This window comes from Cervus elaphus, chromosome 11 (genome assembly GCF_910594005.1).
Source record: "Cervus elaphus chromosome 11, mCerEla1.1, whole genome shotgun sequence".
Classification (NCBI taxonomy): Eukaryota; Metazoa; Chordata; class Mammalia; order Artiodactyla; family Cervidae; genus Cervus; species Cervus elaphus.
Window position 1 is genome coordinate 57,753,492 of NC_057825.1, and position 12,595 is coordinate 57,766,086.

Here is a 12,595-nt window from a genome sequence, read left to right on the forward strand (position 1 = left end):
TTTGTGGAACACGGGCTAGGCCGCCCCTGCAGTGTCCTATGGGGACGTTCCAAGTCTGCGGCAGACAACTGGCAGGCAGGAGAAGTTTCTGCAGTGCTTGGCTGAAGGGACTGCGGGCAATCTAGTTTTTTCTTTCCCATCTCACATCATCCTAATTGTCCTCTCCTCTCCCTCCAGACCCTCCAGAGCACTCCTGGACACAGACCCCACCACTCCCCTAAGGAGACCCAGCTCAGCCCCAATTTTCACTTCTGCATGGGAGTTTGGACTGAATGCCTAAAACCACTGAATTCTAGTGTGTCTAAGCTAGAAGAAACCTTAAATATCTTGAGGTCAATCTTGATGCCATGCAGAAGAGGAAATTTACGCTTGGTATAACCAAGGACACACAGCTGGCCGGAGTAAGGCTGTGCTGACTCCCAGGGCTGGTCATGGCCACATTCCACTCTCATTTGATCCTCCCCAAACCCTACAAGACACCCAATCCACAGCAACCTGGACCCTCATGATCTTCCTAGACAAGCTGTGCTGCTCTCTTAACTCTCATTTCTGTATCTTTAGCACCAACCGCTTTTTAAAAATTGAAGTATGGTTGATTTGCAATATCATGTTATTTCAGGTATACAAAAAAGTGATTCCATTTCATTATATATATATTCTTTTTTGTTATAGATTATTGCAGGTTATTGAATATAGTGTCCAGTGCTACACAATAAATCTTTGTTGTTTATCTATTTTACATATGGTAGTGTGTATCTGTTAATTCCATACTTCTAATTTATCCCCTCCCCTTTGGTAACCATATGCTTAATTTCTATGAGTCAGTTTCTGTTTTGTAAATAAGTTCATTTGTATTATTTTTTAGGTTACACATATAAGTGTTATCTTATAATACTTGTCTTTTTCTATCTGACTTACTTCACTTAGTATGGTAATCTCTAGTTGTGGCAAATGGCATTATTTCATTCTTTTTTATGGATGAGTAATATTCCATCTTCTTTATCCATTCATTTGGTGATGGACAGTTGGGTTGCTTCCAGTTTTTGGCTATTGCAAATAGTGCTACTGTGTACGTTGAGGGGTGGGATGTATGCATCTTTTTGAATTAGTGGTCATCTTTTCTGAATATGGGCTCGGAAGTAGGATTCCTGCTTGCAGCCGTTAATTCTGTGTGTGGATCTGTTCTGGGAGAAAATGGATGCCTGCTCCTCTGGTCTCAGCCAGGCAGCCGCAGAGGAATTGCTGTGTCAGCCTCACCTCAGCCATGAAGATAGACACAGGCCACCAAGATGACTGACATCCCCTGGTGGATGCTCCGGGAGTAGGCGGAGAACCTTAGATGTCTGACAGCTGTCCAGATTCAGGAACTGAAAATCCTTTCACCCCAGGTGATTCTGTCTGAGGAGGGGTGTTAGAACGTAGTTCTGCCTAAAGGCAAAGTGAAACACACTTCTCTCCAAAGTCCACTGTACTAATTAACTCTGTGTGATAGCCTTGCTAATGTTTAAACATAACCCTAGATATCCCCGGCACTTCCCAGGTGGCATAGTGATAAAAGAATCTGCCTGCCAATGCAGGAGACTCAAGAGACGCAGGTTCAATCCCTGGGTTGGGAAGGTCCCCTGGAGGAGGAAATGGCAACCCACTCGAGTGTTCTTGCCTGGAAAGTTCCATGGATAGAGGAGCCTGGCAGGCTATAGCCCACTGGGTCACAAAGAGTCAGACAGGACTGAGCATACACAGCACAGCACAAGTCCCCCCAAACCAAACATTTCCTCTCCTCTTGTCCCAGCATCTCCAGGTCCCAGTGCTCACAGGACCTCATCCCCAGACTACCCCAGGCACACATCCTGGTTGTGCTCCCAGAAGGACAGTGCTCAGAAGGCAGTTGAATAGGGGAGAATCTATTCATAGTATCATCTCTCATGTCCCAGCAGGGATGACCATCCTGGCAGCCTGAGGTCATGTCCGTCGTCTGGGCAGCCAAGTGTGGAGGACCTCTTCTCAGTTTTCTGAGAAAATGAGGCTCAGTTTCCATCAGCAGTGTCTCCTTCTTGCTCTCAGCCATGACACACCCCCGACCTCCTTGTCTTCTCACAGCCTCTCCTATACTTTTTTCAAATGAAAGTGAAAGTCACTCAGTCATGTCCAACTCTTTGTGACCGCAAGGACGATACAGTCCATGGAATTCTCCAGGCCAGAATACTGGAGTGGATAGCCGTTTCCTTCTCCAGGGGATCTTCCCAACCCAGAGATCGAATCCAGGTCTCCCATATTGCAAGTGGATTCTTTACCAGCTGAGCCACTAGGGAAGCCCAAGAATACTGGAGTGGGTAGCCTATCCCTTCTCCAGGGGATCTTCCCCATCCAGGAATCGAACCAGGGTCTCCTGCATTGAAGGCAGACTCTTTAGTACTCCTCAAAACCCTCCTCTTCCGTGAGGTCTATTCTATATACTCCTCACTGGGATGGCTTCTCCTAAATGCTTTTTGTAAAATAAGGGGATCAAGCCGAGGGATCACTCAGGTCTCTCCCAGCCCATCTATACTGTTAATCAATTTCCTTCCGGGTTAACTGAACCACAGCTTCTGGCTGATCTTCATCCTCAAAGGTGTGATCAAGCCTGGCCAGTGCACTTGCTCATTAAGCTGAATTAATACATACTGAGTGAGGGAATGGAATGGGGAAGGTAGGTGTTGATAGGGAGTGAACCAATCAATCATTCAGAAAGAGACAGAAAAAGGAAGTCTTTTCCCAGGGAAGTGATTCATGGGGGTCCAGGGCAGGTGGGAATGGGCTGAAAGGGATGACAACACCCAAAGTGAAAGAGAAGACAACTGTTATCATGGCTGTGCCTCTTGTTTTGGATTTGGGGTTCAGGTAGAGTTTTTAAAAAAAAGAAAGAGATTGGAAGATGAAGGGCATGACTGTCATTAGGCCAGGAACTTGGAAACCAAGGTTTTTAAGGTACCCATATCCACGCTTGGAACTTCATCTGTGAAATGAGAGACCTGGAATCAGAGTCTCAAAGTGTGGGCTGAACTAGTTAGAAATGCAGAGTCTGTGGCTCACCTGGGACCAAATCAGCCCTTAACTAGATCCTTAGGTGATGCTGTGTGTGCTGAAACATGAGAACTGCTGTCCTGGTCAACCTCTCTGTGACTGCAAAGCAGAAACTGTTGGAACATGAGCACTGGGGCCCCAACAGTGCTCAAATGTTGATGTACCCCCAAAATCATCTGGGAAGCTTTTAAAAGCTCATGTCCACAAGGGCCCTTTCTGGGAATATAGGCTATCTTGATTGGGACAGTGGTTCTATATGTGTACATATATGTCCAAACTGTACTATATTTCATTATATTCAAATTATATCTCAATAAAGTTGACTTCAAAGGAAAACTGTCCCTAAACCTAAATCTTTTACTAACAGTAAAGTTATAAGGAAGAACACTGTGTTCAAAGATAAAAAAGAATGTCTCAGGGGGCTTCCCTGGAGGTTCAGTGGTTAAGACTCTGTGCTGTCAACATAGTGGGGTCATGGGTTCCATCCCTGGTCTGGGAACTAGATCCCACCAGCCATGTGGTGTGCCCAAAGATTAAAAAAAAGAAGAAGATAAATGTCTCAGGACACTGTCCACTCATTCCCCTAGAGAAGGGCTATGCTCAAGCATGAAAGTGAGCTGGTATGTTTTCCAAGGAGACAAATCTGTTTTTTTTTTTTTAACCAGTTCTTAAAAATACTCTTACATGTCACATGAATCACACACACAACACATAGTCCCAATGCCTAGCTCATACCAAGTAGGTCAAAATCCCTGTATATTTTTTAAACCTCTCCAGGTCATTCTAGTGTACAGCAGGGCTAAGAATTACTCTAGAGCTTCTTGTAAGTTTCAGCCATCAATCCTCGTGGCTTCACTGGGATCCCCCCACCCTGAGTGCCCAGCACTGTGCAGATGGCACAATCGGGAGAAATGGGGGAACAGCGTGTGACACATCATGGCCCTGAGTAATTTACAGTCTGGTTTGGGATGCAAGACAGGGGTCCGCATAAAAAGGAAGTCAAATTATAACTGAGGGATAGCCACTCGCACAACTGTAGAAGTTCATATCCCCATGCAAGGGTGACAAGTGTGGGGAAGCCCCTGGATATGGCAGGTACTCACCTGTCAGGTAACTTTTGAGAGCCCTCCCCTTGGTTCCAATCCCACTTCTGCTTTTAGAAATGAAAAGGTAAAAGTGGAAGCAGTGACAGATTTTATATTCTTGGGCTCCAAAATCATTGTGGACTGCAGCCATGAAATTAAAAGATGCTTGCTCCTTGGAAGAAAAGCTATGACAAACCTAGACAGCATATTAAAAAGCAGAGATATCACTTGGCCAACAAAGCTCTGTATAGTCAAAGTTATGGTTTTTCCAGTAGTCATGAACAGATGTGAGAGTTGGTCCATAAAGAAGGCTGAGTGCTGAAGAATTGATGCTTTCTTTTGGTGCTAGAGAAGACTCTTGAGAATCCCTTGGACTGCAAGGAGATCCAACTGGTCAATCCTAAAGGAAATCAACCCTGAATATTTACTGGAAGGACTGATGTTGAAACTGAAGCTCCAATTCTTTGGCCATCTGATGCCAAGAGCCGACTCACTGGAAAAGATCCTGATGCTGGGAAAGATTGAAGGCAAAAGGAGAAAGGGACGGCAGAGGATGAGATAGCACCACTGACTCAATGGACATGAGTTTGAGCAAACTCTGGGAGACAGTGGAGAACAGAGGAGCCTGGTGTTCAGTCCATGGGGTCGCAAAGAGTCAGACTCAACTTAGGGACTGAACACCAACAACAGAGAGGTTAAGCAGCTTCCCCAAGGTCACACAGCTAGGAACGGAGGAGGGAAGCCTTGAACCCAGACGACATGGCATGCTTCCCATCAGGCACAGGCTGAGATCTCCCCAACCTTGTCGATTTGCCAGAACCAACTGATTGTTAAACTCTATGGTGCTCCGACTCAGGACACGGGAACAGAAAATAAGCCAGAGCCGCGGTGATGTATGTTGGAATGTCACTGGAGACATCTACCCAGTTTGCAATCGCAAGGACACGTGGCTGATGGCAGGGTACAGGTGCCTGGTGCCTCCTGGGGAAGAGGAACCGCCATGTGTGCGGAGGAATAATTCAGCTCCAGGAGGTGGGGGCACGGCGCGCCCCACCGCCCCTCCCCTTTTGCCAGGGCAACGTAGGGCGTCAGACAACACTGCGGCCGCCTCATTATTGGGCGGCTCGGCCATTGTCCCCGGGACAATGGTTTCCGGCCCCGGCTTTGTGTGGGGCTGCCAGCCGAAGTTATTAACCACAGGAGCTGCCTTTGAGGGACATCCAAGGAAGGGGTGAAAGGTCACCGGGAGCAGCGAGGGGAGCGGAAGTGGGAGGGAGAGGCAGCACAAAAGAGAGGGATGAGCCCCTGTCCCCTCCCTCTCCTCCTGAAGGAGCCCCAAACAGAACTGGGCTCAGAGGGAGGCCTGGCGGAGTGGGGGTGGGGGGAGTCGTCAAGAGGAAGTCCCTGCTGCCGAGCAGAGAGGAGCCTGGGATGGCTGGCCATCCTGAGGGGTCTCGGATGTGGAAGCACCAAAGGGACACAGGCTGCATGGGGAGAGGTCAGAACCTGGGTTACTAGAAACAGGAGGAGGTGACAGAGGCTGGGTCTGGGCCTTTCCCCCTCCGCCCTAAAACAGGTGCTTAATACCCAGGACCTCTGACGTCCATGCTACCTGCCTGACCTGCTCTGGGCGGGCAGGGGCGAGGACGCCATATGCTTTAGGTTGCCTGGCAGGTGGCTGTGAAAATTAAGCCATAGATAGAGCTGGTGACCACCTGCCCTTAACTGGACAGGAAACTGGCACCCAGACAGGAAGAGGACCATGTAGGGCACAAACCCAGTGATAGGCAGTATTGGAATTCCCTCCCCTGGGGAGAAGCCCTAGGGGTCTCTTACATTCACCTGGAGCCTCCATCCTCACCATAGAAGTTCCAGTTTCTTCGGTTCCTATGGCAACCCCAACTTCCTGGATAATGTCAAGAGGCCTGAGCCCCCTCTTCTCCAAGATACCAAGCAGAGGGAAGACAGCCTTGTTCTGCCTCTCAAAGAAGAGAAAGGCTGAGGGGGCTGCTCCCATCGTGGCTACCATTCATACCAGGCTTGCCTCCTGTTCTGCCAGCCCAGAGGAGGATGCACAGACCAGAGTTTGCCACCCGGGGTAGGACCAGAGCTTCAGGTCATGAGGCCACAAGAGGCTTGTGTCTTGTCCAAGGTCAGAGGGGTCAGGGATGTGGGGAGGGGCAATCCACTGAATTATAAGAGAAGCATTTACAGCTCTCTGCAAGTTTAGATGGGGCTTCCCAGGTGGCTTGGGTTGGGAATAGGATACCCACTCAAGTATTCTTGGACTTCCCTTGTGGCTCAGCTGGTAAAAAATCCACCTGCAATTCAGGATACCTGGGTTCGATCCTGGCTTGGGAAGATCCCCTGGAGAAGGGAAAGGCTACCCCCTCCAGTATTCTGGCCTGGAGAATTCCACGGACTGTACAATCTGTGGGGTCACAAAGAGTCAGACACAACTGAGCGACTTTCACTTTCACTTTTCCCTGGTGGCTCAGTGGTAAAGAATCCACCTGCCAATGCAAGAGATACGGAGACTTGGGTTCAATCCCTGGAGGGGGAAGATCCCCTGGAAGAGGAGATGGCAACCCACTCCAGTATTATTGCCTGCAAAATCCCATGGACAGAGGAACCTGGCAGACTACAGTGCATGGGATCCCAAAGAGTTGGACACAACTGAGCACACACACACAGACACACGTAAGTTTGGATATGTAGAGGTTATTACTGGAAAGCATAAATTATTCCACTCAACTTTTATATTTAAGGTTCAGCTCAGTTCAGTCGCTCAGTCATGTCCAACTCTCTGAGATCCCATGGACTGCTGCACGCCAGGCTTCCCTGTCCATCACCAACTCCCGGAGCCTACTCAAACTCATGTCCATCGTGTCGGTGATGCCATCCAACCATTTCATCCTCTGTCGTCCCCTTCTCCTCCTGCCCTCAATCTTTCCCAGAATCAGGGTCTTTTCCAATGAGTCGGTTCTTCACATCAGATGGTCAAAGTACTGGAGTTTTAGCTTCAGCATCAGTCCTTCCAATGAATATTCAGGACTGATTTCCTTTAGGATGGACTGGTTGGATCTCCTTGCAGTCCAGGGGACTCTCAAGAGTCTTGTCCAACACCACATTTCAAAAGCATCAATTCTTTGGTGCTCAGCTTTCTTTATTGTCCAACTCTCACATCCATACATGACTACTGGAAAAACCATAGCTTTGACTAGACGGACTTTTGTTGGTAGGGTAATGTCTCTGCTTTTTAATATGCTGTCTAAGTTACTATTTAAGGTTATTCAGTTTTTAAAACTAAAAAGAAAGTTTCAGTTACATGATATGGTTGCTTGGAAGACAGAAAAAAAGAAACACCTGAGAGGTGAGGATTGCAAGTGGAGTTGGGAGGAACCACAGACCACCCGGTTTGGGGAGCTTGCAGGAAAGGGCCCCAGAAGGCCAGCATCCCATCTCCTCTCCAATTTCTCATCCCAAATCCTGTTTCCAGCCCCCTGAATCAGTCATCTCCCTGCCGTCTCCCCGTCACGGTGGGAATGCCCACTTCATGGCCCCCTCCACCCCATCACCCGTCAGCATCTCTCCAGGCTTCCTCCTCCCCAACTCTAGCTCTCCTCACACTCCACCCTGGTTCCAGGCATCTGTTTATTACCCACCCCCTCCACCCTGGTTCCAGACATCTCTTTATTACCCACCCCCTCCTTAGGCCATGAAACCTGGCAGTTCACTCCATCCCTTCTCTTGACCACCCAGCATATCCCAAGGAAGCCCAGAAGAGACCAGTCAGCTCTCTCCACCCTCACCCCATTTCCAGATACTCTCCCGAGCTTTGCTAATCTCTGACCATCTCTCCCTGCCTCACTCTTGGGTGAAGACTGCCTGGTATATCCATAACTGCCCTTTCAGAAGCCAGACAGTTGCATGCTAAGTTGCTTCAGTTGTGTCCGACTCTTTGCGACCCCATGGACTGTAGCCCACCAATCTCCTCTGTCCGTGGGATTATCTAGGCAAGAATATTGGATTGGATTGCTATGCCCCCCTGTAGGGGATCTTCCTGACCCAGGGATCAAACCCACGTCCCTTATGTCTCCTGCTTTGGCAGGCAGGTTCTTTACCACTAGAGCTATCTGAGAAGTCAGACAGTTGACCTTAGTGCAATAAACAGCTAGGGGTAACTTCATTTTAACAAACTCATAATAAGGAGATCAAACTAAGGTAAAAGTGAGGTCTCTCTCTCTCTCTCTCTCTCACACACACACACACACACACACACACACACACACACACACACACACACAGACTCATACATACATGCTTCCCTTGTGGTTCAGCTGGTAAAGAATCCGCCTGCAATGCGGGAGACCTGGGTTTGATCCCTTGGTTGGGAAGATCCCCTGGAGAAGAGAAAGGCTACCCATTCCAGTATTCTGGCCTAGAGAATCCCATGGACTGTACAATCCATGGGGTTTCAAAGAGTCGGACATGACTGAGCAACTTTCACCCACATACATACATGCACACATTCACACACACACAGCCAGCCACAGCACAACCCTGCAAACATTGCCTATATTCCCATGGTCATTCTGACTACCCTCCATGTCTCTCCAGAGCCGAGGACACTATGCCTCTCTCCTCCGTTCTAAATCCCCTGTCCTGAAGCCGTCAATACTGCAACCCTGACCCAAAGCCTGCAGCTACTGCAAACTGCACAGAAAATACAGAAGGCTTTCATTTCCCCTCAGCATGCTCCATCCTTCTGGCAGCCAGATACCACAAGCACCGATGTCATGGGATGAATTTGCACATGGTAACAGGGCTCCATCCAACTACTGCCCCAGGTCCTCTTTGATCCTCTCCTCACCAGCACCTCAGAAGCCAAAACCTTCCAGAATTGGCAACAGAGGAAAATCTGAGCCAAAACTAGAGGAGGAAGTGGGGGGAGTGGAAAGCAAATGAAATGTTAAGAAAAAATTAAGCAATACTTGCATTCTCATTAGGAGGAGCATGTGAGATGAAGCACGTTATGTTATTAGGCATTCTCTCGATTCAGTAAACACAAGCTGAATAAATTTATAAATATCAGCATTAAGTGAGATTTAACGGGGGGCTGTTTGTCTTCTGCCTGTCAGGCAGAAGGCAACGCTCTCCATGTATCACTCTCAGGCCAGGCCATCTCCACTTGCCTGCCTTGGGCACCTGGGGGCCCCTCCCAGCCCCACCAGTGGTGCTGCAAGTGTTTGGGTGATTTGGGGACACACTGGACACCCCTCTGAGCTCAAGGGCCTTAACTGCAGCCTTAAGAAACCTGGAGAGCCTCATCGGACTGTTGGAGGGTCAAATAAGGTACTGTTTAGACAGTGCCTGGCGTAGAGTAGGTTCACAGCCAGACAGCACCCCTGCTGACTTATCCCCAGCAAAGAGTTGGAGGAAATGTCCCTGCAGCCATGGGCACTGCCAACCTTGATGGGAAGGAAGCAAGTGGCAGGTGCAGGGGATGGCGGCCTGGGGTGGAAGGGGGTTATGCACACAGGGACCCTGGGTTTGTATTATCCTGGCTTTGCTGTGGACACCGGTGGGACTTTATGTAGGTGACTCTCCTGGTTAGCGCCTCATTTTCAAAAGATTGAAGACAGAAGGAGAAGAAGGCAGCAGAGTATGAGATGGTTGGAGGGCATCACCAATTCAATGCACACAAACTTGGGCAAACTTCGGGAAATAGTGAGGGACAGGGAAGCTTGGCATGCTGCAGTCCCTGGGGTCACAAAGAGTTGGACATGATTTGATGACTGAACAACAACAAAAAGTCTTGAAATGCCTCTGACACCCCAGCCTAGGTGACAGTGGCCCATTGAGGCCACAGGCAATAAGTACTGAGTGTCAGAGAACAAGGTCACTGAGACCAAGAAGACTTCATGTAACAGTGTGGCCTGAATGTTGGGGAGATGCCACTCTTCTGAGGCTGCAGGCATGCAGCCTGTGTCCTCCTTGCCTGGACTCCACCTGCAGCCCAGGTCTGTTCACCAGCTCTGGGAATGAGCAGCCGTGATTCTGAAGGCCTTCCCAGACCACACGGCATCTCCTGGATCTGCTGGCTTTCAGTGTGGAGCCTGGACCTCAGGTCACGTCTAGGCACCCATCTCATTCTCTCTCTCTCACTCTCATAAAACAAATTATCTTACATCAAATAAAACAAAACCTGCACTCCTCCATCTCACTATGTATGAACTGCTATATCATGACAAAACCCCCAACAAGTCCTCGACAAAGAAGTGCTGAGTATGTGACTGACGAAATTTCCAGCTATCTGATGAGGCTTCTTTTATTTTATATCAGCTATATCACTTGGTATGTGGGATCCTAGTTCCCTGACCATGGATGGAACCCACGATCCCTGCATTGGAAGCAAGGAGTCTTAACTACTGAACCACCAGGGAAGTCCATTAAGGCTTCCTTTATTGAAAGAAGTCATAAGGTCCCAGCAGAGTCCTTGAAAACAAAACATATACTTGGGCTTCACATGAACCAGGATGTAGCCCAAGGTTTATAGTTCCCAAAACGTGACAACACGGAAATACTCCTTCTCTTTCTTCTTCCCTCTCCTCAGCCCTCCAGATTCCAAGGAGTCACCCCAGGACAGACTCCCTAAAGTTTTCCTGAGATGCTTGGCTGCCAGGCAATATTTCTGTGATGCAGTGGGTGGATGTCGCAGGATGAAACTGTGCAATGGGATGGCGCCTCCCCCCACCAACACACTGCAGGCAAGTAAGTAAGCTCGTGGAAGGGCCCCCTCTGCCTGCTCCAGCAATGGTCATCAGAGCCCAGTGCTATCCTTTCTAAAGGGAGAGTAAATAAAGGCAGGTAGCATGAAAGGGAGAGTGGGTCCCAGGCAAGTCCCCGACTGTCTCCAAATGTCTGCCTCCTTTTCGATGGAGTTAGAGTTAGGGTCAGCTTTCCAGTCCCCTCCAGCCTGAATCTTGTTTACTTGCTTAGTTGTGCCTGTCTCTTTGCGACCCCATGGAGTGCAGCACGCCAGGCTTCCCTGTCTTTCACCATCTCCCCGAGTTTGCTCAAACTTGTCTCCACTGAATTGGAGATGCCATCCAACCAACTCATCCTCTGTCACCCCCTTTTCCTCATGCCCCCAATCTTTCCCAGCATCAGAGTCTTTTCCAATAAATCAACTCTTTCACATCAGGTGGCTAAAGTATTGGAGCTTCAGCATCAGTCCTTCCAATGAATATTCAGCCAGAATCTTAACCATCACTGTTACTGTGCTCTCTGGCTATGCCTGGAATGAATAGTCTGGGGAGCTGAGTTGTAATGAAACAGCATTAACTGCTTATCTACAGACCCTTGAGTACAAGTGTATTGGGTTTTATGGCTGAGATAAGCACTCAGGCGAATTCCATCATTCAACCACATTTATAGGAAGCTGGCTGTGTGTGGGGTTCTCTACCAGAGACTCTGAAAAAATTGCAGAACTAGTGCAAAAATCATAGATCCCCAAACAAGCAGCATTTGAAAGAGACGGTGCCCTCGGGCTTCCTTGCATCTGAAACCAGGCCTAGAGTCATCCATATGCCTAAGTGGCCTGCTACACATGCTCTTGCTATTGTGGCTATTAGAGTATCAGCCACAGAATCAAGCATAGACCAGACTTTCCCTGGCCTTTTGACTCCCTGAGTCTAAAGCTGGGGTCACAATAATGGCAGTAGGACACATCTCACTGGTTGGGTCCCACTCACTCTGGTGGAGCCTGTCCAAGGTCAAAGTGCCACAGTATTTCTGGAAACCTCAGAACAATTTCACAAAGACTAATGTGAATGCATGGAAAATAAGGATCAGGAGGGTGGTATGTCGCAATAGGGAGGGCAAGAAGAGAAATAACTGTTTCTTTGATCAGGGGAATATGTGTGTGTGTGTGTGTGTAAAGACAATGTGTTGCTTTGGGGATATATCACCTTGGAGGCTCTTTAGTGATTTCCAAGAGGCAGTGCTTGCCCTGAGCTTGGGAGACAGTTGGACTGGAGAGATATATTTGTTATCTATTCAATACTTCGAAGAGGGTACTGAAGCATGAAGGTTGGATAAAGGCCAGAGGCGAGAGTGAGTTGAAAGAAGAGAATATGACCAAGGCCCCAGCATTGAAATGCACCTTGAAGTGGAGAAGGGGAGAGAAGGAAAAGACATAGAAGAAGATATATGCACAGCACTATGGAAGATGGAAGGAGCCAGCCGTGTGCAGAGTACCTGGACCCCAGCTCAGCAGAGGGATTCAGGAAGGAGAGAAAAGGTAACCATGACAGATACTGCAGGGCAGCCACAAGGCTAGGGGCTGAGAAGAGCCATTGAACTTGACACTGACGACCTTCAGGGGAGCCATGTGAATACCAAGGCATGGAAAAGAAACCCAGCCACAGGAAGCGAGAACATCT

General features: G+C 48.6%; 1 long non-coding RNA gene across 2 annotated transcripts in view; it reads right to left on the reverse strand.

The window, feature by feature from the left end:
* Positions 1–12,595, reverse strand: part of LOC122702804 — a 29,403-nt gene that overhangs the window by 1,107 nt on the left and 15,701 nt on the right. The gene's annotated exons all lie outside the window — the stretch shown is intronic.